The sequence below is a fragment of the Leptinotarsa decemlineata genome, unplaced genomic scaffold (assembly GCF_025532065.1).
Source record: "Leptinotarsa decemlineata unplaced genomic scaffold, Ldec_3_MD MMD2_tig00026282_RagTag_RagTag, whole genome shotgun sequence".
Taxonomy (NCBI): domain Eukaryota; kingdom Metazoa; phylum Arthropoda; class Insecta; order Coleoptera; family Chrysomelidae; genus Leptinotarsa; species Leptinotarsa decemlineata.
Genome location: NW_027412668.1, coordinates 12663132 through 12690777, shown reverse-complemented (window position 1 = coordinate 12690777; position 27646 = coordinate 12663132). Strand labels below are relative to the sequence as shown.

General features: G+C 34.3%; 1 protein-coding gene across 3 annotated transcripts in view; it reads right to left on the bottom strand.

Moving 5' to 3' along the window:
• wge (BAH domain and coiled-coil containing protein winged eye) overlaps nt 1-27646 on the bottom strand; it is a 277971-nt gene that overhangs the window by 179983 nt on the left and 70342 nt on the right. The window contains exon 1 of one of the 3 annotated variants that reach the window (XM_074179833.1): nt 4038-4492. The exons of the other annotated variants lie outside the window; for them this stretch is intronic. The gene's annotated coding sequence lies outside the window, so the exon portion shown is untranslated. Of the gene's footprint in view, nt 1-4037; nt 4493-27646 lie in introns of those variants that run through there. 3 annotated transcript variants of the gene reach the window in all.

Here is a 27646-nt window from a genome sequence, read left to right as displayed (position 1 = left end):
ATCCAGTAACTTCAGAGTATGTTTGGGGGCAGAGCTCCATACATGAGAACAATACTCCAAAGATGGTCTGATCTGAGCTTTATAAAGCTTCAAAAGTTGCTGAGGTGTGTACAGTTTTCTGGTTCGGAACAGTGTTCCAAGTTTTTGAGAAGCAGTCTTTACAATTCCAGTGAAATGATTGTGCCAAGACATATTGGTGTCCATGTTAACCACCAACAAACTTATCGAAGTAGAAAGCGGAATTGTCTGACCTGACATTATTATATCCGATTCGGAGACATTTATCTTCTTAGAGAAAACCGAGGCTTGGGTTTTTGTGGCACTGAATTGAACCTGGTTACTTCGCTTCTAGATCTTCATTAAGATTTGAAACCTTCCACTGCCAGTGAAGATGTGCCTTCGTAGCCGATGTCCTGGAATCCAAATTAAATTACGAGATAAGTGTGCTGTCGTCTGCAAAGCAATATATTGGATTTTTAATTTTTTCCAATAAGTCGTTGATATACAATTAAAAAAAAGTTGGAGACAATATGGATCCTTGAGGAATACCAGCGTTGATGGTGAAAGTATTCGAGAGATATCCATCGACGGCCACTTGCAGGGAACGTTCTTTTAGGAAGCGGAAGAGCCATATACAGAAATGAACCGACACTTTCAATGGAGTGTATTTTTGCTTACAAAAAAAATTATGACTGAGGAAGCCAATTAGAGCTCTCGCTAGAACTTACATGGTTTTTTTTTTACCAAATGAATACTGAATACCGTTGACATATTCATCAGAAAGGTAATTGTTAGATTGAAGTGTTCATCTATTTCGAACCTTCGTGAGAGTTTGGTGCTTCCGTCAGAGGTTGAGTCATGTTTGAAGATCATCAGTGTTATTATTGTTTTCTCATAAGCTTGTCGCTCACTTGTCCGGCACAGCACAGCACGGCGCTGTCCGTCGCCTTATGGCAACGGGTAGTAGTATCGCCCACTTGTCCAGCTACAACCAGCATACTAAAGGTGATGTTTTTTCTCGTCCATTTTCATAGGTAGACGGTACCTATGTGCTGCCAACTGATGAAATAGCAAAACAGAAAGACTGAAACTTCCCAGGCACTTTTGGACAAGATGATGCTGGCCGGCGCTGACCGGCGACGGACGCTCGTGGCTCTGTGCCGTGCCGGGCTAGTGGGCGGTTGTCTATTCATTTTCATTGTTCCAATCCTATCCGTATTTTGACGGGACGTGCCGTGCTGTGCTGGACAAGTGGGCGATAAGCTTTAATAGTCAGTTAGTTTAGCGCATGTTTGGCAATACAGTGATCATCACCCGTTTGAAGTTACATTTTCAGATGATTCAACAACAAGCTTTGCACGCACTGGTTATCATCAGTCTTAAACGTTAGTTGAAGTTCCAGAAAGTCACACACGTTTTTGCTACCTTTCGAGCATTCACTACAAAGTAAAAAGTGAGGATTTTTTCAGCAAAAGATCTACAAACACAAGACGAGATAGACTGTACGGAATCATTCAATCCAGAGCGGTCAGGAGTATTGATTCTGTTATTTTTCTGCTCTCGAAGAGTATTCAACAAAAACCCCAAGAAATCGGAACAATCCTCTTGTTGTCCTAACGAGTATCTAGTGGACTTCGAAGACCCCAGGAAATCGGTTGATGGTGGAAAAGATGATACATTCTTACGAAACTGCAACTGCTATCTCACATACGCACTGATGTTCAAAAATGCTGATAGACTAGACTTTTATTTTCAGATGAATCAAGATGCTAGTACTGTTAATCTACCTTCTTCTCATGGTCTCAAAGAGCACTGACGAAAACTGCTCAGTAAAATGAACAGAAGCTTTTGGTAGACGTTTCGTTGGCAACCCACAAAGTACGTTGCGTGTTTCCGAGAAATGGAATATCAAGCATAATTTAACATACGAAAGCCTTATGGACCCCATTGAGTGTTAATGGAAAACAACCTGAGAGACTTGTTAAGAAAATGTTTTCAAAAAATTATTGCAAACTTTCAGTGCTTACTGTGAAGAATGGAGTTTCAATTCAGGTCAAACTATTAATCTATAAAAACTATATTCGAATTATATAAGTACTTAACTACAACTTTTTTGTTCAGATCTATCCCCTCTCTTCCTATCAGCCATTTTCTCATATTGTTTTCTTTTTTTCGATTGATTCTACAAGCTTAATCGTTAAATTGGCAGAGGCAAATCGAATTTTTGGAAATGTTTTAATTCAGTATAATTTGAAGCAATTAGCTGAAATTGTAAAGAACTTTCAAGTATACCGGCTGACTGTTTAGACGCTCCCTTTGTTTAAATAAGTTTGAACAAAATTAATGACTTGGCTCAACTGCTTCGATGTTTCGTGAATTTAAAAGTGGTACAAAACATTAGAGGTTGGTTTAAACGGAAATGGTGGCATAAAATGTCCTTATTTTATTTGAATATCTTACACATTCAACGAATACCTTCCATTCCAAAGAAGTTGATTTCCCTCTCACCGTCTGTTCTATCCAAACATTGAACTGAAAGGAGAGAGAATGTGATAAATGAAGTCAAAAAAAAATGGAAAGATGAACAGTTTCGATTTGATTTTAGTCCATTCTAGTTTTCGGATTTTTACGATATGTATTGAAATCTGAAAAGAATATACATCACCTTCAACTTTTAAAACTTTCGAAACTTCAAATCTTATATGTCTCAGATAGGAACGTATTTATATTCATTTATGAGAAATTTTTTTAACTGGAATATTTTTGTCAAATCAATCAATATTCTTCTATATTTTATATCATGTTAATGCAAGCTATAGACCGAGCTTTAGATCACTTTGCCTTCCGTGGCAAACTAAAACATATTTTTTTTGCTAATTCCAGAGCATGTTTTGAAAATTTTGTTAAGTAGGTACCATTGAATTAGGGTACATTTATTTCGATGTGATCATATTGCATTACATACATGCTAAGTACTTATGCTGGCAGTCCTTATCCTTATCCTTTCTATAGGATAATAGGAGGTAATATATTATAAGTAATGAAATGCTTTATTCAAATAGGATAGGAATTAATATACATATCAACACAATAATAGAAAAAGATCTACTGATATTTGTTGATAAGTAGTCTTACCTACGATAATTGAAAATACAAAAAAAAAATACCTAATAGTTTTCTTTTGAACAGAATAAGACTGTTAGAAGACTTTACATTTTCAGGTAGAATGTTATACTTAATAAATCCTTTAAAAATTAATGCTCTAGTGTCAAACGTTTTTGTTTGATTATTTACATACTAATTATTTCTTATTCCAGTATTATACTGATGGATTTGATTATTAAAAATTACAAATTTGTCAAAATATGAAGGTAGAAGGTTATACAACATTTTGTAAATATAAATCATCGTTAAATATGTAAGCCTACTTTCTATAGATAACCATTCTAGAGTATTTAACATTAAACATATATGGGTACTCCTCTGTCACATCTCAAAATAATCCTCATTGCGCGATTCTGTAGTTATTGTAGTGTTCTCATTTTATTTAAATACATGAATTTAATATACCAAGTATCGATAATTATTAGGAATCAATGCTGTGACAATGAGTAAAAATTGCTTTGGGCAATTATTGAAATTATACAACATAATGCGTTCTATTTTATTTTTCTTCATCTAAGTGTTTGTAATACAAGTAACACACCTTTAAGGGAGAACCCTATAAAAACTTATGAATCAAAACAAGAACTATCTACATAATTTCATTTGAAATTGTAGCTTGATACTTGTCATCCAAGGCAAACGGGGGGAAATACAACAGAAACAAATGTCAAAATCTAAAATTGGGAACCAGCGCAGTAATTGATGGATTATCCAAAGCATCTGTATCGGCAGATGAATCAACAAACACAACAAGACATCGATCCATTCACTAAATTCCAACAAGGGTTGAAATCACCCCACTTCAATCCAAAACTAATATTCTTTGAAAATGTATTGTCTAATGGTTTCTATTTTAAGGCCTGTTTACTCACCCGCCGTACTGAATGTAATCCGAATTTTTGAAAGCAACACTCACTTCCACTAACAGAACTTTTGTCAAACACAGATGACACTGATTTGGTCATAATCAGAAAAGTTCGGATATTCAACAAACAGATATGATAAATGAATGAAGCGACGTCTCCCTTTTATCTAGTTTAAACACTTATCGTTCACAACATTCGCCCTATCTTTTTCATCGTACCAAAACCCCCATTTCTCACTAAATCACCAAATGTTCCAAAAAAAATTCACTCTTAAGAGTTCTCACGAACGACGGAAATACACTAATTCTAAGATAAACCCGACAACAGTCTTCAATCGTTTTGAAGTTTACTTATACAACCGCGTCGATTGTTTTCCCTATACAGTTTCACGGATTCCCGAAGAAACGCTTTAAAAATTAACGCGTGGCACTGACGACGAGTTTGGAGTCTCAACACGCCTGGACGAGAATCGAGGACCTCCTCTTTCGCTTCTCCCGTCAGAACGCGGTGGTGCCAGATTGTGGAGATCCGTCGTGTGTTCACATACATTTTGTTAGACATTAGAGGTGTACAGGGTGAGTCAACAAGCCTCGATCCATTGCTATCAGGGAAAACAATGTTTTGAGTTGGGCAATTTTGTTTCGCAGTTTTCGATAAATACTATCTTTTAAAAGTATTTTCTCGCATACTGAGTGATTCAGCCGAACGTGGCCAACCAAAGTTATATTTTTTTAAATGGAACACCCAGGTTATGTATACGTCATTCGATTCCATATTTTTTTAGTTCTCTGAAGAATTTTTGTTTTCAAATTTTCATTGTGGCATCGCTAAGTTATTTCAGAAAAATCTGATTGCAGACAATATTACTTCAATTCACCACCCGCATGTCTACAGCAATTAAGTGTATTTTTTTAGGAGTAGTTAGTCAACATCACTATGATGATTACGGAAATCGCAACTTTCAGAAACAATATATAGGGAGCTCGGTAAAACCTGTCAAGTTCTATTCATTTTCAACCAGACATATTAACTTTTTCAAATAAAACACTCTTTATTTTTTCATTTGTATAAAATGTTTCAACATTCCACTACATTTTTTATCAGAGGTATACTATACGAAAAACATATATTTTACAAATTATAACCAATTTTATTAATTGTTGTAACCACAAAAATTAATTTATTTACATTCACTCACTCAAAATTTTTTCAATATAAACAATAACGCCTATTTTTTTTATTGAATATGTCTGCAACACAATGACGGTCTTTTTTTAAACGAATTCTCTACACGTTCCAGCATATCCTCTGGGATTTCCCTTAATGCTCTAGTGATTCTTCGTTTCCTGTCTTCTATAAATGTTGGAGGAGTTTGGATGGACAATCCATTTGATATACTCCCATACAAAAATCCTTTTTGGTCAGGTCAGGTGATCCGGATGACCCCTACCTATCTATTTTTGATTGAAATGATCGTCGAGGTATTCCCGTATCTCAGTTTAAAAATGTGGTGGTACACCGTCTTGTTGTAGCCACCTTCTACGCCTTGTTCCATATATAAGCCCTCCAATAAATTCGAAAACTCATGCCGAAGAAATCATACGCATTTTCTTCCAGTGACATGTCCACCAAAAAATACGGACCAATAACTCTTTTTCAGAGAATTCCATCCGAAACATTCAGTGACCAACGCTGTTGATGATTCAGGCAACGAACAAAATTAGGGAGTTTTCCGCTGCATAATAATGCATGTTATGCCGATCCACAGTTCCATTTTTACGAAAAGTCGCTTCATCAGACAATAACACGAAATCGAAAAAATCTTTTCTAAGCCCCATCGGCAAAATCGAACACGTTTTTCAAAATCTCTTCCTCCTTACTCTTGCATCAATTGCATGTGGTAAGGATGAAATTTGCTTACTCGAATCATTCGAGACACGTTGGTTTGAGAAAATCCTAATTCCCTGCTCAGGTCTCAGGTACTCACATAGGGATTTTCAACAAGGTGACAGAGCAATTTGAAATGTATTCTCTTCATTTGTTACTGGGCAGACACGTTCAAACTTGTCGTGATTGACATTACCAGTTCCTTCAAATCTTGTTTTTAGAGCCTGAAATGCCCTTCCATTTTTTTGGTTGTCTTCTTTCGGGGAACTTTTTTTTGTGAATCCTAGATGCAAGGAGGCAGTTTTCGTCACTTTCCATCAAAGCATAGACCATTTGCACCATATCTTCCAATACATAATTCATAATGAAAATGATTCAAACTATACTCGAAAGAAACTTCAACACATGGCGTTATTGACAAATTCCGAGATTCAATTTTTGATGTCAGTCATGGATAACCGAGTTTTTAAAGAAAAAAGCAGTATAAATATTCTTTAAGTTTTTTATGCACTTCTTACCGTTTAACCACTATACTAGCGTTGTGCTAGCGATTAGTTTGAATATTCGAAAAACAAATTTGAGTAAGTGAACGTAAGTAAATACATATTTTTTTGGGTTACAACAATTACTAAAACTTGGTATAACTTGAAAAATATCAGTTTTTCGTATAGTATACCTCTAATGAAAAATGTAGTGAAATGTTGAAATATTTCATACAAATAAAAAAATACAGGGTGTCCCATTTGAAAACGTTGAATTATGACTGTTTGAAAATGAATGAAACTTGACCGTTTTACCGTGCACCCCATATATTGATTCCAGAAATTATCATAGTGATGTTCCTAAAAAAATCCACTTAATTGCGGTAGACATGCGGGTGGTGAATTAAAAAAATATTGTCTACAAAATATGTTCTTTTGGAATAACTTGGCAATGCCGCAATGAAAATTCGAAAACATAAATTCATTAGAGACCTGAAAGATATGGAATTGAATGATGTATTCATATACTGGGTGTTCTATTCAAAAAAAAAATATAACTTTGGTATGCCACGCTCGGCTGAATCACTCAGTATGCAAGAAAATAATTTTAAATGATACTATTTATCGATATAACTGCAAAAAAATTTAAACAGTCCAAAGATTGTTTCCTCTGATAGCAATAGACCGAGGAAATCTTGTTGATTCACCTTGTACTTTTGAGGAATTAACAGGAAGAAAAATATTAACAATTTAAATCGGAAGGAATAATCTAAGACTCTACAATTTGAAGGTGACGATGGACAAGAAAAAATATAACTATTTGAAGAAGAGTCTTTATAATGAATAGTCATAAGAGTCGACCAAAACGCCTAGGAATTTGTTATGGCTGGATTATCGAATAGTTTTATTCAGTGCAAGTTTTCATATTCGTATTCATAATTGAGACAACGAATGAATACACATGCGTCATCATTTACTCTGTATGCAGACGATATATCCATAGTTATTTTTTATAAAGAAGAAAAATGTAATCAATTCTCTCATGAATCACATAAACGAATGGTTCGATGACAATAACTACTTAATTTTTTTTCAAAATCGACAAAGGAAATGTAAAATATAATTGGGATTTATCATCAAGCTCAATAATTATTCCATTATCGGAGCATTAGACAGTGCCACTCTCAGTTTGAGGTTGAAATTTTTATTTGCTATAAAAAAGTATTTACTTCAAAATATGAAATACCCAGTTTATTAGTTGTGAAAACTAATATTGAAATCACATCTTTTCAATGAACTTTATGTAAGCTGTTGAACGATAGTAATGCGTCATCAATTGGTTTCAACATTTAGGAAATTGCCAACGACTCAGCTCAAGCGCAAACGTTAACTGATGTGTCTTCGTTGTCATTTGTAGAAGAAAACATGCCTTGTGTGGCATCCACAGACGGGTACTTGAACAAAAACTCTAACCATCAGCCACAACAGAAGATAGGGTTAATTAAAACGTTTGTTGAGAAAACACGATGTATCTCCGAACCTGAGAGTCTTCCTGAGGAACTCAATCACCTAAAGAATGCCTTCAAAAGAAATTGGTACAGCGAAGGAGAATTCGAGCTGGCCATACGACCCAGGAGAGAGATCGCCTACGTAACCCCAGCTAGGCGGTCAAGGAAAAAGCTTTCCTTCCTTTTGTAAAAATGTTATAGACCGGATTGGGGTAATCTTAGAGAAACACGACGTGAAACCAATAATTAGGCCAACAAAAACTATCAGACAAAGTCTAATGTCAGCTAAAACATAAAAACCTGCAGATCACGGTTAAAAACCCGTAAAATAGGTTTCACACGTATTTTAATTATGATCCATGTGTATTCTTTTGAGGTCCCAACTGTAAGTAGATTCCATGTATGTTAAAAACTTCCTAACCGCTACTGACAAGACTTTTTGGCAGCGGTTACCTAAAAAATATAATTTTGTTGGTTACATATGAAACAGGACGGATGTGTCGTTTATTCGTCTTTGGTTAATCAACTGCAAATTTTTTATTTTAAGTGATCATCTTCAAGAGGAAGATGATCACCTCGACACGTGTTTCGATCAATTGGTGATCGAAACACGTGTCGAGGTGTTAAAATAACGGTTTGATGTTGGAAAAAACTCCAGTAATATGCATTACTACCCCAAAGGTTCCAAAAAGTATATCACAAGCGTCAATCATGTTGTTAATAAAAGAAAAACTGACTCAATGAATAATTTTGTTAACGATTCCAATTCAAAGAACCTAGAAGAATATTTCATTCAGAATTTCAAGGTTTACAAAAAAGCTGTTACATTATTTCAATTTGTCACGCTGAATATATTACTTGACATTTTTATGGTTGTTAAGTCAGTAAAAAGAATATTAGTTATTCACAGAATCAAACAGTTAATATGAATGAAACATAGTTGTAGCAATAGTTGTTTCAGAAAGAGTATTTCTCGTTTTTCCAGTTTTGGGTTCGAAAAATATTCATGCATATGAAGTGCATATTTTTTAAAGAGTTTTTATTGATATTTGTTAATGATTTCTCGTTTTTCTGAAGTTGAAATAATTTTTTTACATAATAAACTGTACACACAACAAATTTTTTTTAATGAATACAATTTCGTTCTGGAATTGATGTTTATAGTCTCAGGTTCTAAAAAAGTATATACTTTCGAGTAATATTATCACTTATCATATGTGTTTTCGATAATGTCAAATATCTAAATTAAAAGTAAGAGGGTTTTAATATCAATATTCTTGTCTGTATTACGTTGCGTATTACAAATTAAGAAAGAAAAAGTGATTTCTGTATGATATAATATCCGTAGGGAAAAGTAGTTGTTTCAGACAAACACATTCTTCCCTCTTGTAAACGATACAAAAATTAGTGAATGATCCATACATATTTTTAAAGACAATTCATGGATTTTTGTTGATTATATTTCCTTTTTCCAATCGTCTAAAATCATGAAGTGACATAGGATATTTTTTTTAAATTTACTGGGTCACAACTTGTCGTCGAAATGACGGTTTTCAATTGTGCGTGAATGTCATGTATTCTTGTTTTGGATTGATCATTAATGGAGTTTAGATTTAGATTATTTATGATGACTTTTAAAGAAGAAGAAAAGAATAAAAACAGAATTTATTGCCCAACAGATGAATCCATTTACAGGACAATATATAATATAATAATGCAGGCTACTTAAACTAAATATATAACAAAAGATTGACATATCACATGACATTGAGAAATTCACATATATGATCGAATTAAGAAAAAAAGATGAAATATTTAATTATTATTCATAAATAACATGAAATGAAAACAGTAAGCTAGATGATGGTTTGTTCAGTTTTGGATATGGTCTTCAATGGATCGAAATTAATATCGCATTGACTACAGTGGGTATTATAATTTTCACACATCAAATTTATAGGAGACACTTCTCCAAGGTTGGATCTAGTAAAGATCCTACCTTGGGGTATAGAAATTATCTATCTGTCTATGTGTAGTAGCTTGAGGTACGTTGAAGTTAATTTGTTCTAGTATAAGGAGGGTGCATTAATGGAACAATGCAAAATTTTGTATAACATATCAATACTTGATGAAACTCTACGTTGCTCCAGACCGAATCTTTGAAGTAGTGTGGAGTAGTCAGTTTCTCCAGTAGGGTACACGCCATCAGTTCTGAATGCAGAGACAGTTCTGAATACTCTAACTTGGAGCGAACAAGAGATGTATAAAGTATGGTTAAGGCGGTAATATTGGTGAATGATTTACAGTTGCGCAGAACAAAGCCAAGCATTTTTTCAGCCGATGCCGCGACAGTATTGTTGTGGCCAACAAATGTCAACCTGCTGTTGAACGTCTCCCCTAGATCTTTGACAGCTTCTTCGCGAAGAAGTATTTCACCCTCGAAAGTATAAAAATACTCAACAATATTGGCATTACCTGTAAAGAAGCAAACTTTGCACTTTTTAACATTCATTGCCAATTTATTGATTTGACCATCAGGTCTAATTGAGACTGGAGATAAGAGCAGCTCTCTAAACTTGTGATAGATGAAAAGATCTTCAAGTCGTCTGCAAAAAGTATAAGTTGCCACAAGAAATCTTGGAGGTGAGATCATTTATGAAGATGAGGAAAAGCAGATGTCCCAGATTGGAGCCTTGTGGCATACCGGATGGCGATAAGTATGGTGCAGACGCAAATCCATTATAAAAAACAACATTGGTTCTCCGTTTCAAATAAGAGCGTGAAAGTTGAGTTACTGAGAGATTTGAACCCATTTAAGCTATTTTATCTAGTAAGATGGAGTGACTAATTCTCTCGAAGGCCTTTGCAAAATATATGTATATAACGTTAACTTGTTCTTTTCTGTCCATTACTTCTATCAAAAACTACTTGATACTGAAGAGATTCGATACAGTGGACTTATTTGCTAGAAAGTCATGCTGGTTTGCAGAGGCTTTCGCGAAGTTACACAGAATAGATATTGGTCTATAGTTCTCAATATTCTCTGGGTTTTCTGATTCGAGAATTGGGCAGACTTTTGATTGTTTTCATCGTTCAGAAAAATAAAATTTGCTTAGGATTGTGTTGAATATTTTTAACAATGGACAAGCAAAAACCTGAACACAGTCCCTCACTAGGAAGCTGGGAATAAGATCATATACAGAAGTCATTTTATTGGGTTATTTCCTCAGTGAGAGTATTACTTGTTCCTCTGTGAAAGGTGTTATGAAAATATTTTCTCCTGTCACAGTATAGAGTTGAATTCAAGATTTATATGGTGGGGGAAACACTGCTAAAGAACGCAGCAAAACTAACAGGAAACACGTTCGGATATTCCCAATTGAGGATGACGGCGTTCCATATAAGTTAAATTTGACTTCTTTCTGATTGTGTAGCAATCCTGATTCAATTCCAAAATGAATGTTTCGGTTACAAACTGAATAGAAAAAAGAGTTTTTTGTATGATTCAATGTTCATATGGAAATTGTTGCTTCGAACGTATTTTTCTTTCGTGTAATTCAATGTTTATAAGAAAGTAGTTGTTTCAAAAGGGTTTTCTCTCTTAGTTATTGTCTGAAAGTTACTTCTTTGCATGATATACATTTCTTTGTATAGTTAATTTTCATAATTCGATTAATTTCTTCCCTGTCTTTGGAGGATTTCTACTTTTTTTTAATAAAGAAAGAAAAGTAGAAAGCCAGAACCTCTCTTTCCCACATTCGTGTCATTTCACGTGTATAGGAAAACCGCATTAACACTGTCGTGAATGACGTAATGACCGCCAAAATTCAACCGTTTATTTATATTTTGATAAACAAATAGAGTTCGTTGATACTTTTTACGGCAGTTCAAAGTAATGAAATGAGTTTATACGTTATTTTCTGTTCATGTTGTCGCTCGTTTCGCCGTTATTCAAGAACAGTAATCCCGACGGAAACAAAGTATAATTATCAGCTTAGCACTTGGCTCTATGTGGAAGGGTCAACTTCATATAATACTAATTGTGTGCGATTACATAAACAACACAAAAGTTTCAGAAAATTTAAATATACATATTTGTTGAATTTAAAAAGATATCACTATAACTGAAAGTACAAAAGTTTTGATCAAAATTGTAAGAAGTTATAATAATACACACAAGCTATTTCTTTCTTCGATTATATGTTGTTAAGGATGTAATATTGCATTTCACTGATATCCTTTTATATGGATATATATGGATATCAGAGATTGTTTTCATCGTTTTGCTTCCAAAATTGATTTGAATAACTTTTGTAGCCTTGCATCCGTAACAACTCTGATCGATCAGAGTTGATCTTGTCAGGTAGAAAAACCACTAAACTCGTCTAGTTATATTGTTATTACATATATCAGTATTCCATAGTTTAAACGGAAACGGTTCTTAGCTGAAAATAACTGAAAAATGAGTTTAAGGCATATGTAACAAAATACTTGGAAGAATCCAATTACGCTTCTTTCAATTGCTATGAGTCAAATGCCCAGGAAAAAAACAAATGCATACTAATACTACGATTATTTGTCAACTAAAACTAATGTACACGCCACGACTGATAGCAAGCGATTGCGCGGATATAAACTCTCCCAACTAAATTACTATTGGATTACGATAAGCCCCTTGCCAGCTATAATTGGTTTTAATTAGGGTAGCGAATGAGACATGACTTCTTCGTAATTTCATTTCATATGTTATTAAGTATTATAGGTAGTAGTACCCATTTAGTTCTGACATAAATTTCACTATGAGCTCGAACCGATCGCTATAAGCCCAAATAACCCTATATTTTAAAATCAAAACTTTTGAAGAAAGTGAAATGAGTGAAAATATATAGGGTGCTCCGTTAAAAAAAACACAACTTTGGTGAATCACAAATTCATTGAACACCCTGTATATTTATGGCTATTTTTAAGAAACAGTTTTTATTGCTCTCTTCAACCATTATTTCAGACATCTTTGATCTCCAATAGGGAAACAACTATCGTCCACAGCCTGTATAAACTTGATAAGTGAGGTTTGGCAAGTTTCGTTTTTTTTTTAGTACAGCCAGCACCAAACGTGATGGCGAGCGATCGCGCAGGTATAGACTATCCCAACTAAATTACTATTGGATTACGATAAGCCACTTGCCGGCCAGTGTCGTACCTATATTTAGTTTTAATTAGGGTAGCAAATGGAACATGACTTCCTTGTAATTTTTTCATATTTCATTTAGTGTTATAGGTAGTAGTACAGTTCATTGAAATGTTATATAATATGATACACTTATCCAAAAAGAAACTTTAATCAGTCACTATCTGAATACAAATTTTCTTCATCTTCACTGCTGCTCGTGCTGCTATCGTCATTTAAATTTATAATCACTGGATTTACCTCTGAACGTCTGTGACTGTTTCATATTCCCAATATTTCCGCGCTATATCTACTACATGTCAGTAACGCTTTTGCCATTCCTCGGATATGATTTGATCAAACTTGTGCTCAACCAGGTTCCTCACATCCTCCAACTTGAAAGTTACTTTTGGGACTTGTTGTTTTTGATTGTAGCCCTAATGAGTTCATTGGAATTAAAATCCGGATGTCCGTGTTCAAGCAGTACTCCATCAAATTTGTATCTAATATGATGCATTTTAAATATCCATTTAACTCTTATAATTCCGGTTTGAGCATGTAAGGGGTGAACACAATGCTTTTTTCGTGCAGCCACTTCATCATGTCCGCCATCCTAGAATTTGAAAACTATGGAATGGAGCATTTATCGGTCACGACTACCGAATTCACAGGTAAATTTGAATTCACTTTTCTTGCAACCATTTACTATAATTTTCAGAATTCATGTCTAAATGATAATTTACTGATGTTGTGCCTGATCAAAATACAGGCCGACAATCAAGTATTAAGTCTATGTCAACTCCTGCATGGACAATAATGGGTATTGATCTCTTCGCAATATTTTTAAATAACCTTTTGGATGACTCATCCGTCCAATTCTTGGAAGATGTATGTCCAGTATGAAGGTATGTTTCATCAAAAAACATAATTGGAAGCTGTTGGCTACGAAAATAACAGATTTTTTGTAAATACTTGATCCTCCATGCTCTAATGTCCATTTTCTCTATTAAAATTTTTCTATTATTTTCAGTCCTGCATTTGAAACCTATTTTCTTTGAAAGTCTACGAGGAGATGTTCCGAAAGCCACAATTCCCAAAACGTCATTAATTTTGTGTTGGAACTTTTTTATTGTAAGGCGACACCCTTCCATCATATGAAAGTCGTAAATAATCTGTCTAATATTGGAATACTCATATTCTGGAATATCAGTTACTGGTGCTCTTCTAGGCCGCTTCTTTCTTGGGGTGGAAAATTTTACTTCTCCGTTATTTGCAGAAATTGATTGCTCTCTTTGTTTAACCACCGTGAAATACCTAATACAAAATAGATTTGTGTTGAAATAGCTATTTTTTAAATTAATTAAATGTAACCTGTAGCGAAAGATATTTTATTTTTCACATCGGATAACAACATATCCGACTCACATTTAACAATTTGAAAATAATTGAACACGTTAAAAATTATTTTACGTGCCCGACTCTTGATGACTGTTTTTTTAACAACACAAATTATTCAGAAAATAACAAACGCCAATTGGATTGGAGGACAAGTATATAATGATACGTTATGTCGTCATGTCTTGCTAGAGCTCTGGTGGAGTTTATATTGAAAATGAGTGTGTTCATCTACATCCAAATATTGTCTATGGGGATATACGAGATGCAATGATAACAAAGCAATTTTGAGTTTGTACGCTACATGTTCATGAAATCTCAGTTCATGATCTAAAATTAACCCCAATTTTTTTTCAATACGGTCTTAATTGCATCTCAAAGTCTTCAATTTACGAGCTGTAGTTTTTTACTTACACTTAAAATCGTATTTAGATCAAAATTTATATCGTTTACTGCTTTACATATATATGAAAATTCAAATGATGAATATTTTTGAGAGTTATCTGCATAAAAGTGGTATTCACAAGATTTCAACTTCTTGATAAATGTGGCAGTAGAGGGTATAGAAAAGTGGGCCTAAAATGCTGCCTTTGGGTACTCCTGTTTTAACTTCTCTCCAAGTAGAAAAAATAATATGAATCTGAACTTTTTGTAATCTATTATCTAGATAAGCTGGTATCAAAATTACTGATGCATTACTGAACCCACAAAAATGTAATATAGCACAGAGTATTTTATGATTGATTGTGTCAAATGCTTTTGAATAATCCAATAGAATTAGAATTGTTCATTTTTATTCAAAGCATTAATTGTGTCATCTAAAACCTTTTCTAAAATCAGACTGTTTACGTGGCAAAATAATGTAACGATTAATAAAATGATGTATTTGATTTTCCATAACTTTTTCTATAATCTTCCATACTTATAATAAAGAAAAGAGAATTGAAACTTTCTATGTTTTTTACCACTTTTATTTGTAACTAACGTTACTGCAGTTTCGTACCATAAGGATATTTTCAAACTTATATATTAAACTAACAATGATTGATTACATTAGCCCTTATGTAACACCTGTGTAGATAATAATAGAGCTACTTAGCTTGATTGAGTACCTGAATTTTGTTTACTAGTTACAATGCGGATATGCTAATTTGAAAACCGGTAAGTAAACTAAATCAATTTGATCATTTAACAGGTTTCACCCGCAATGATTCCAAGGATTCCAAATAAATGAGTTTGCCACCCTTCCTTGCATAGTATAAAATTTCCGTATCGTTTAGATTCGGGAACTTGCGGTTGCATGCCAAGAAATGGTTTGAAAACGACAAATTATTTTTACCTAATCTGAAGGACCTTTCATGATCAGTATACCGTTTTTGTGAATTTCGACTACATTATCCCAAATAAACACTATTACACTAGGAACACTTGAGCTTATAAACTCCAGATTTCTCCAACTTGTCCACTTTATCTTTGGCATTGAAAATGGAATCAGATAACCTGGCATGTGGTATATTATTCTGTAAGTGAATTTACTGCTTTGTTTTTTGACTAACTTCTGGATTGTATCTGCGTAAATTCCGAAGAGATCATCATAGAGTATATTGAATATATCTCACAAATTTGGTATATGTTTCTCGTACATGATTTTGGGTTATGTTTCAAGTTAAACATACTTGGTGTTTTTAAATTATTCGTGACTATAAATATGGTCCTTCAACTATAATTCTATGCGGTTATGTTTCGCCAACTTTTAAACATTATGGGTGTTAAAACTGTAGACAATAGCATAGTGACGTCTATTCAGTAATATCAGGTATACCCAATCCACTGGGGGTCTTTCTTCTTTGTGTTAATATCGGTCATAAATTTCTTGCCCTGCCAGGACCAGGTTGAAAACACTGCGACAAGCACCTTATGACAGTTATAATTTGTTTTGATACTAGGAATTGTTTCTCACTAAAAAGGTATGAGTTGTTGTTTGTAACCCTTAATCTCGGGTGGCGTTATGGAGAAGGAGGGAATAAATATTGCGGGGTATATGTTATAAGTTTGTTTGCTATTGCACCCCTACGAACGATAACCCTCAGAAGTCGAAACTTGTGCGAGCTAAGGACCAACGAGATCTTACCAAATATTTTAGCACGATACTAAGAAATCCAATAAAAAATAATTCATTTCTTTTGTCATGATATGTGAATTTTATTTTCACACAAAACTTTATTATCTCGATTTGTGTTTCTAGCAGTATCCGTTGATTCAGACTGTTGTGATAAAGTTTGTACAAAATTTCACTACACTACTACGTTAAAGACGCTTCATGATCTGGTCGCCCTTTTGTTAAAACCAAAGAGCTTTAAATTCAAGTTTTGGAAACCACTGCTACTCAACCCAAGCTATGAGAGCGTATAGTACTTACCGCTGTAGGTACAGAGGCAAATCAACAGTGCGTGAAATTTCAAAACAGCATAAATGTCATTCCTTAAAATCCATCTCAAACAAGAACTAAATAAGATGACCAAGATCGAAAACTGTTGGCTTGTGAAACCATGGAACATTTAATTGCCACAACAACCCAACAAACTATATCAAACTACATCAGATTTGTTTCAGTTTCTTTTATATGTCAATTGAAGAAACTCAAACACAAAATCCTGAGAAATTAAACGTATGGGCCGGAATTATGGTTGATATTTTAATTTTTTTATCAACGAAAATCTCACTCCGCCACTTTTAGAAGAAGCTGTCACACCTGTTATTAAAGTAGCAGGATGAGAAACCTAAACACTTTTATGTTTCTGTAAGAGAATGCCTGGGTCCCCCGACCTTCCTCTTCTTGATTTATTCTTCTGGTGTTGTGTGAAGAAGCGGATTTTATTAGGAAAATCAGCAAGAACTACGACAACGAATCACAGATGTGTGCGACATTATAACACCAGAAATTTTTAAAACAAAAAGGCAGAATTTGAAAATTGACTCTATTATTGTCAATAGGTTGGTGATAGTCATTCTGAACATACAATGAAACTCTTTTTTGCGACTAATTTTCTTTATCAATCTTCTTTATCAATCGCAAACCGGTGACCTTGGAGACCTCTAGTTTGTGCGCAATATTTGTTTCTTGAAGGCCTTCAAAATGAGCTACATATCGATGCTATACAGTTCCATTCAAAATTTTGAGGTGCAGCCTGGTATCGCTCCTGCAGAGGTGAATAAGTTCTACACGCGTAAAGAAGTGTATTTCTTTGTAAGTACATATTTAATTGCCAAAATTTCGTTTTTCTACCTTCACCAACTTCGGAGATATCAGCCCGTAGTAAGACTTTTTGGACACCTGGTACGTATTTTTTAGATTCTACAAAAATTTTCGACACCGTCAATCTCCAGAAATTATTTGAGAAATGAAATAACCATCAGCGTTGCAGATGAAACAATTTTGTGTACAAAGCAAAGATTTGGATTTACCTAGAAGGTTATATCGTGTTCCCTTGGTATAAATGAAATAATAAAACAAGTTATTTAATCTTTTGCTGGATCTCAGACTGGCCTGCAAAATACAGTGCATTTCTTTAATTGCCCCCCTTTTATTTTTTGAACGGGGCAACTCAAAAAATTGAAATTTGGGATAGTGAAATTAATGCATGAAATTTACAGATGAAACTTTCAAGATGTCGACTGGGCGCCACCTGGGAAAAAAATTAAATGAAAAGGCGGGTCTTGTGATACATCATTTTGAAGCTCCTGATACAAAATGACGGAACATTTAATAATTTCCTAAAGACCAACACATTAATATCGATATTTCTAGAAATATTCCTTTATATCTGTCATGTGGCAATTCCAACATCCCGATGAGGTTTGTTAAGTTATTTTTTTTTACAAAAACGACAAAAAATGTCAGTACGACAATGAACATCATAGTTCACTTAGAATATTCTCATTTAGTTTTCGATTTACTAGTAGAAAGGTAACACGTCAACAATTTGTAAAATGGTCAATTCTCATCCATTGGAAGAAAAAATTGAAGCGGTTTTTATTTACGGTGCGACGCGTAAATTTCACGAGACCGAAAGGTTTTTCAATAAACGTTTTCCGAAACGTCCTATCTGTAGAAAATATTTGAGGGAACTTGTATCCAAATTCACAATTACCGGTAGTGTACATAACAAAAAGCCCCCATGTTATCTGTTCATTCTGGAAGAACAGCAAGTGCAAATAATTGGTGAGATGGTAGTAAATCCTGTACAGTCTACTTATTCCGTCGCGAATGTTTGTGAGGTGTCTTCTTCTACTGTGTGGAGACTTTTGAAGAGGAATAGGTATCATCCATACAAAATTAAAATGGTACACCAATTAAATGAAGATGACCCTGATCGAAGAACACAATTCTGCGAAATCATGACGAAAACCATTGCAAAGTATCCTACCTATCTCCACAATATTTGTGGTGACGAATATATTCTTTTTCCAAACGGCAATGTTCACAGACAAAATTTCCGTTAATGGAGACACATACCCAATATCCAGAAAAAATTAACGTTTCGGCAGGAATATTGGGAAATCATATTGTAGGATCTCTATTCATTGATCAAAATTTAACAGGGGAACTGTATTTGAATATGCTGGAAACTACTGTTAACCCTCTCATCACTGAATTCGTCGGAGCGAATCCTAATGAATTCTATATGGATATTGTATTCCAACAAGATGGAGCACCACCACAATATTACAGACAAGTAGGAAACTATTTGGATACTACTTTTCCCCGTCGTTAGTTTGGCCGTCGAGGTCCTACAGAATGACCAGCCCGCTCGCCAGATTTGACACGTTTGGCGCCCAGTCGCCATCTTGACAGTTTCGTCTGTCAATTTCACTTCAAAATAAAGTATTCATGCATTAATTCCATTATTCCAAATTTCAATTTTTTGAGTTGACTTGTTCAAAAAATAAAAGTGGGGGGCATTAAAGAAATCTGTAAAATGTCTAGAGATAATGATAGCCATGTTCCTACAAATTATTTTTTGAAGGTTACACAAATAAGATGCATATAGGCGGTACCCAAAATTTAAATATTTCAAAGACCTTATCACTTTGATTAATTTTGAAATTAAGTCAAAACTTCATTAATAACATTAACAATGACAAAACAATTGTGTGAAGATCTCAGATTATGAATTCATCTTCTAAATATTTAAGAAAAGTGTCTGAATTATTCTAAGAAAAGAAGAAATCCGCATGAAATAGGGAGAAATGAATGGAAGAATTATAGAATTCATTTTTAAATAACTTTTCAATACAAAATATTTTTTCTGGCAATGAAAAAAATATTGGCAATGAAATGTTAACTATTCAGCACCACTGCCAGTACTGACTTTATTCCAATTTTTCATATGGATGCTTCAAAATAGTCAAAAATAATGAGAATGGACAACGGCTGATCATATGAGTGTGACCTGTTCTTCTTCAATGTTCATCGTAAAAATAGTTTATGATTTCTCAACTGGTACGATATTTTCCACAGGTTTTAGAATGATACATATCGATCGAGTAACAGCTGTAGTCCTCTCGATGTGTTTCGGCATAACAAAATCTAAACACTCCATATGTTAGCTATCAAATGAAATATATTAGCAATTAACATTAATTTTCAAGTCATTTTCATACATTAAATATTTATAATAACTCTCATATTTCTTCCCACCAATCCACTAAACACTAATATGTTTCATCGATCCTTTTAGCAACGAATATTTATAAAACAAATCAAGTAACACACGAAAAATTCGTGAAAATGTATATTATTGCTGTGATGCCATCTAATCAGATAATAAACTATGGTGATATATGAACTGACAGAGAAGTATCAGATACGTTGAGACAACAATATGGTACGAAGTTTGCGAGTGTAAAAAAATCAAACAGCTAAGTAGAAATCTTGGAAATTTAAAATGCTCCCTCACAGAAACTTTCACTGTCATAACATAACTACAGACCTTGAAGACCGAATTTTTTAGACACGACTAGAAATTTTTCCTCGCTATTGCCTCCCTATTGCCTCCCTTCCCATCAGTTCAGATACCAGCAACTTCCTATTCCTTTGGCTTTTGCTTACCTACCTATTCTAGTTATTTGATGAGAACTGTTAATTATTGGAAAGCCATTTATTTGTTCTCTTGAAACAATTGCTCACTTTTCCCTTTATATATTCTCCTAAATGATTGACACTTTAGTTTCCTAATATCCAGGTTTCTTTCATCACAAGTAGCATACATATTCCACCGGTCAAATCATCATCCAAACGAAACTCTTCTTTATTTTCTTTGATATCTTCCTTTGACTGAAAATCTCTTCAATTTGATATTTATAGCCGCCTTCATTTCTAAATTTTTTATGATTTTCTGGCTCATTTCTATTAAGTCGACACAGGATCTAAATTTTCTTGTAAAGGAAAGGTTCACAGTACATTTTCGTAAATCTGATAAGAAACAGATTGGTGGTCAGTATGCGACTATTTCGTTCAGGTAGGTAAGGTAGGTGGCTTGGGAGGTAGTCTTCTGTGATAAATTTCAGGCCTCAGCCTTCCTATGGCTACAAGATATTAACTACCCACCATCGAGGCCAAAATGGAATCAGTCCTGTGGACCATCTTCTGAAATATCCTCTACGACATGCAGCAATGCAATACTGAAGAGATTCCAACTGATTGGCCAATATTGAGTTTGTTGGGTGTTGAAGATACAATATTTCCACCTAAATAACAACAGCAATATTTCCATATGATGGTATCTATGGGTCATCTATATATCTGACGATACATTAGATTCAGCAATGCAGGGCTTTTACGCCTTTGATTTGAGCGTGAGCATTTGCTTACTTGCTCATGGGAAGTTTGTTTTCTCTCCTAATGCAGATTCAGCTTTTACTGCTCAAAAATTTGAGGAGGCGATAAGTTGCTTCCTGGCTTTACCACCTAGCTTCCGAGGCTTGTTAACAGGATCAAGGGTGTGAGAACTGAGAACCGTTTTCTCTTGATCCGCTGGATCGTGGTGATCGTTTAGTCGATGTAGACTCTGTCGCCTCAGAGTTAGATTTTTTGGTTGCTTCATGGTCCATAAAGGGTCATACCAGTAGCTAGGAAAAGAATGCCGTCACGACAGAGCCCACAATTACCGTGATAAGGCTTTTACGACGAAAATGCAACTGGTATTTCAAAAGTTCCGTCAGAGACAATGTGAAAGATCAGAGTCACAGCTCCTTTCGGCAAGAATACACATTCCGATGAGGTGTCATTCAGCAGGATTATTATCTCCACACCTCATCCAAAAGGGGTATTCTAACGCCCTACGCTGATTGTTAATAAATAAAAATGTGAAAATCGTTTCACGTTTTTAATCAGTTAGACATTTTGTACGACTCTGATATAACACAACGTGTATTCAGCAGGTGATATCAATCAAATGTAGAACTGATCAGAAAATATCAAGAATTGAAGACCAAGGTTTGATTTTGGCTCCAATTCTTTTTCTAATTTATTTCGGTACTACTGAAAGAAAAACATCAAATGACATACATTTCTCCTTTGCAGTTGATATTGCCTTGATTTGCTGACAACGAATAATTGAATTTGATTCGTTTAAAAATAAATTCAAAAATGTTAAATAACCAATCTGAAAAACAGGTTTTCATAAATCATCTAATCTGAATTGAAATTATGAAAAATAATTTTATTATTGTCATGTTTGTGATGGATACACTCGAAAACTATATAATCGATTTCAGAAAATCTAAATAGCAAATAAAATGTGCTGTATTGTATTTGAACAAAATTGTGATCCCTATACCAAAGTTATGATAATGTTACCCAAGATATAAAAAAATTACCTATAAAAGTCATCATGACAATTTGTAAATTACCTTTACTTTTACCGTGTTAAGAATCACACGTTAAAAGGTAAGACAGACCTCGTTAGTCCTCAGCTCGCACAAGTTTCTCAACTTCTGAGAGTTGTCGTTCATATGGGGGCGACATCTGATTAACGAAAAAACAGATTTTGAACAGATTTTTTACAATCTTTTCAATTAAACTCTTGTTCATTCAAATTTTTATTTTTTATATACAATTTGTGTCTCGTTATTCTCTTGATTGGATTGGACTTCCCATATCATTTAAATGATTTGAGGGTCAAATCACATTATCATATATATTTTATCATATTTTTCCTCATCTGTTTAGTATAATTTCCGTACGCCACTGCAAGAGACAGATTAGGGCAGAAACGTCAGTAATTTCTGAGAATTTAGTGCCTACTATTTTGTAATTATATTAAAATCTGTAATATTTTTCACTCAAATTGATGAATACCAATTGAAGAACAAAATCAAGTTCTATTTTGTATACTTTTAGGAGTATGACAATAAATTATTAAAACTTCATATTCCGCTCCATTCGCGTTTTGTCATAAATCTGGATGTTTTCATTCATAAATTCACAAAATTCTCGGTGATCTCGAAACGAAGTTGGAGTCAATTTCGTTCTTTTACCATAGGAGTGCGCTCTTATGAAAACGAAATATAAAGTTATAACTAACTACAAAAACTAAAAACAATAATAACAACAGCGAAAAAACTGAACACAATATCAATTTCCGACCGTTTATTATAAGTAATCCGATGTCCGTGGAACGTTAAATCCTTCGATACTACAGCACCAAACGCGTTAGATGAGAATCTCATCCTGCGGTTGTAAAGCGAATTTTGTAAATATTAATTCAGTTGTATTATTATTTTGGTTTTAGATATTCAATTTTCTATAAGATATGTTTACGAAAAATCATTGAATGACTTATGGTTTTAAACTTTTATAAAAAAAATTGATGGTTGCTTGGATTCCTCGAAAAAAACCGCATTATCCACATCTCAAGTCCGTTGGAATTTTCCACAACAAAACGATAAAATCAAAAATCTTTACTAATCCCTCCTTGAAAGGAATACCACATCAATACGTCAGTCATTCACATAACAGCGCCTCAAATGTAATTCACCGTGAGAACTAGGATAAAATCTGCAACGCTTGGCAACGTTACACAGCCAGTTTCGCTATTCAATCGGATGTGCCGTTCTTGTCGGTTGGAAGCGGAGGTCAGCTTTAAGGTGGTATACACACGTCATCCGAGCGGCAGAATCCACAATCTCGAACTGGAGTAGATGGAAACCCTCCGGCTGACTAAGCATAAGAAGTGAGTCTGTGCCGGAGGATTCTTGACGACTGTAACTTGCATTTCTGAACGTTGGCGAAGGAAACTTTTAATTCGGAAAGTTGGAAATGAGTTGAAACATGTTTTTATGGTATAGTCCCACGTTAACTTCTCTCATTTCTTCTCGTTTTTCCGTGTTATATATTCAAAAATTTTCTTACGTGATTCATTTTGTTACGCTTCAAGTCTACGTATGATTTGTTTTCTATTTTATGGTATTTCTAGCTCTACATAACGCTTTCCTGAAAAATCCCAGGAATTTTAGTTCCTCACGTATATTCTATATCTTGCCAATTCGTTTGAATTCAAATGAGGCGAATCATAATTCTCCAACGCATTCCCTCAAAAAACGAATGTATATACATTCACAATATACATACAGGGAGGTCCTTATTTTTAAACTTCGAACATTTACCGAAAATCAGTATTTCGGATCTTTACTGTTTTATTGTATTTTAAACCGATGTTGAGCAAAACAAAATCTAAAATTTTTTTAATATAAATGTTTTCTTCATACAGTTATAACCACAGATGAAAATTAGCCACCATATTGAAGAAAACAAGAAAATCAAAATAATCTAGAAACGAAATGAAACTAATATTTCATATTCTCTTGAGTTCTTTTCTATCTGTCTTCTTTTTTATACATTCTTGTTTTTGGTTAATACAGCTTTAGCCGAGTCCACTTTTCTACTCCAAGCGAGTAGAATATTGAGATTATGATTCACCTGAGAAGTGCCAGAGAATCCGTCATGACTTCAATTTATTCATCTATTATTCATCTATTTATTGAAAACAGTAGGGACTAAACTTCCACTGTCTAATATATCAGTAGTATATAAGTTGACCAAATGGGGAGATCCTTTCCCCAAAGAATAAAAGAACATAGGAGTATAGTTTCTTGAAGACTGAAATTTGAAACTAACTCAATCTTTTGGAATGCGTAGAAATTGATAGATTTAAACATTCTGCAAATTTATAGAATTGAATTTTTCACCTCTTCCGAATCTGTTCTCTAGTGTGGAAATTGGTAATTCGTTTTACATGCCCATTTAATGGATTTGTTAAAAAATTTCGTTCCCGATGTTTAGAAATATTTAGTCAGTTTTCACCTGAATTAATGTGAAATTTCTTAGATATATATTTCAAAATTTATAACACTTCCCAAATACAAAAACAACAACAAAAATTAATTGGCCCTCCAGGGCGACTTCATTGATTCCGGTGGCACATTTGCTTTTTCAGCTGCAGGAAAACCCGGAAAAACCTGCACCACCACATCATCTGAAAATCTTGATCTGACAATGTCCTCTCTCTCATAAAACAAAATGTAGGGTGTCTCCAAAGGCTACACAATGAATTTAATACATTGCCAGAACACATAGTGACACGACTATCGTCAAACTTAAACCAGTCCGTTTCGTCTTTGACCAAAGCGTAATAATGACCAGATTCAACGCCAGAGTCACGTGAAAAATGATTGCATGAAAATTATAATAGTGGTCTGCTAGATTGAAGTGTTCATCTATTTCGAACCTTCGTAAGAGTTTGGAGCTTCCGTCAGAGGTTGAGTCATGCTTGAAGATCAGTGTTATTATTAGATTGACTGGTGCCTCAGCTATACTTGCTTTCTTATAATAGTCAGTTAGTTTAGCACATGTTTGGAAATACAATTGATCAACACCCGTTAAAAGTTTCATTTTCAGATTGACTGAAATTGTTATTATATGAAACACAAACTGTCCATTTGTTGAGTTGACATTTTCTTTCATGACATTTTCAATAGCTTTTATCTCAACGCAGGTAAAACAAAATTATAAGTCATTACTTGGTAGAAGGTCATTTGATCAAAATTGTTATTATATAAAGCACAAATCAACTATAATTGACTCAGTGTAAAAACGCTTGAGAAAACTATTGTACAGCGAAACACGTGTTGAGATTTTGTGAACTGTCCAGTGAAAATCTCACAATAAAATGTAACTTCTATAATAGAAACTCAGTCATATAGACTGTGAGTTCATATCGTGGTATCCGAAAAACAGAGGACATTCAATTCCAGAAAAGTTATGAATTATTCACCTTACTATGAGAGTACTATGAATATCGGTCGGTCGGTCGGTAGCCAAGCGGTTCGGCGTGTGTGCTTTGTTCACTCACTCGAATTGACTGCGGTGTTGGTCGGTGGTTCAAGCCCTAGTCTGAACGATCGATCTTCACTTGCTACCGTCCAACCCGTGTTAGGAATCACACGTTAAAAGGTAAGACCTCGTTAATCCTTAGCTCGCAACAAGTTTCGACTTCTGAGGGTTGTCGTTCGTATGGGTGCGACAGCTGGTTAACGGAAAAACAGATTTTAAACAGAACAGACAGATTAGGGGTTAGGAATCACACGTTAAAAGGTGAGACCTCGTTAGTCCTTAGCTCGCACAAGTTTCTCAACTTCTGAGAGTTGTCGTTCGTATGGAGGCGACAGCTGATTAACGGAAAAACAGATTTCAAACAGATTTTTTTAAACAGATTTTCTTTTGAAAAATGCCAAGAATTTACGAATATCCTTTTTAAATTTTCTTTCAATAATCACCTTATCCACAATATTCTCGGGCCTAACACATAGATTCCATTCACCGCTTTTTCAGCTAGTAATAACCTTCAGAAGGAAACTGATGAATTTTTTTGATATTCTACTCATAAGTTTGTGAGTTATTATGGATCAAAAGCAATTTCGTGTGTTAATTTTACACTGCTTCTTGATGGGAAAAATACCGTTCAAGCGAAGCAATGGCTTGAAAATAGTTATAAGGACTCTGCTCCATCAGAAACAACAAATAAACGTTTGTGTTCTGACTGCAAACGTGGTCGTAGAGACACCGATGATGCAGAACGCAGTGGACGTCCAAATGAGGCAGTTACACCAGAAAACAAAAAAAACACAAAATCGTTTTGAATCTAGTCCGGTCATTATACAATAATGAATTAACGAGAATTGCGACAGAGCTAAATTTTGGTGAAGACCTTCATTTTACCATAAAAAACAAAAATTTCAAAGTCCCAATCTGTCCCATGAGCGCTTCAAAAGCCATTCGGGGTCGAAGGTCAAAATTTCAGGTTTTTTTCATCATATTACACAGTACGTGACTTTTACAATTGCGATATCTCAGGAGCTGTGATACTTACAGAAAAAATCATAAGGACCATTTCTGTAGAGATCTACAACTTTGGTATATATATATATATATATATATATATATATATATATATATATATTACAATGTAGGTTTTCATCCGTTGTGTATGTTGTTGTACGTACGTACGTTGTGTACTATCGAATAGTACACAACGGATGAACACCCGGAAAAACAACACATCATATATATATATATATATATATATATATATATATATATATATATATATATATATATATATATATATATATATATATATATATAACCTAGAAAACTTAATTCAGTCAAGTTATTTTTTGATTTTCTCTATATCACCTCTTTCATAGCTCAAAGGGGAAGTGACAAAATTTAGGTAATGCCAAGATGATGATGGGTCAAGATGTATACGAAAACGTTAAAGTTGCCGTAACAAATATCTCCTGAAGATGCTAAGTCGGTTAAAGAAACGCACTTCGAGAGACAGGTTCTGGTGTAGGAAAAGTAATAGAATAATTCAAGAGGCGAGAGACGAAATTATCTTATTTACTGGCTCTCTATGAACTTCAATTATAAATTAAGATATCTAGTTCACGTCAAATATCTCAGAAAATTCATCAGGCTCTCATCTCACCAACCGACAAATCCGCGTCAACGTAGACAACTCCCTCTCTATCTCCCCAACCACCAAAGCCAGAGTCCCCCACCAACTACCCAGATAACCCTTCAATACGCAGATGACACGATCCTTTACTCAT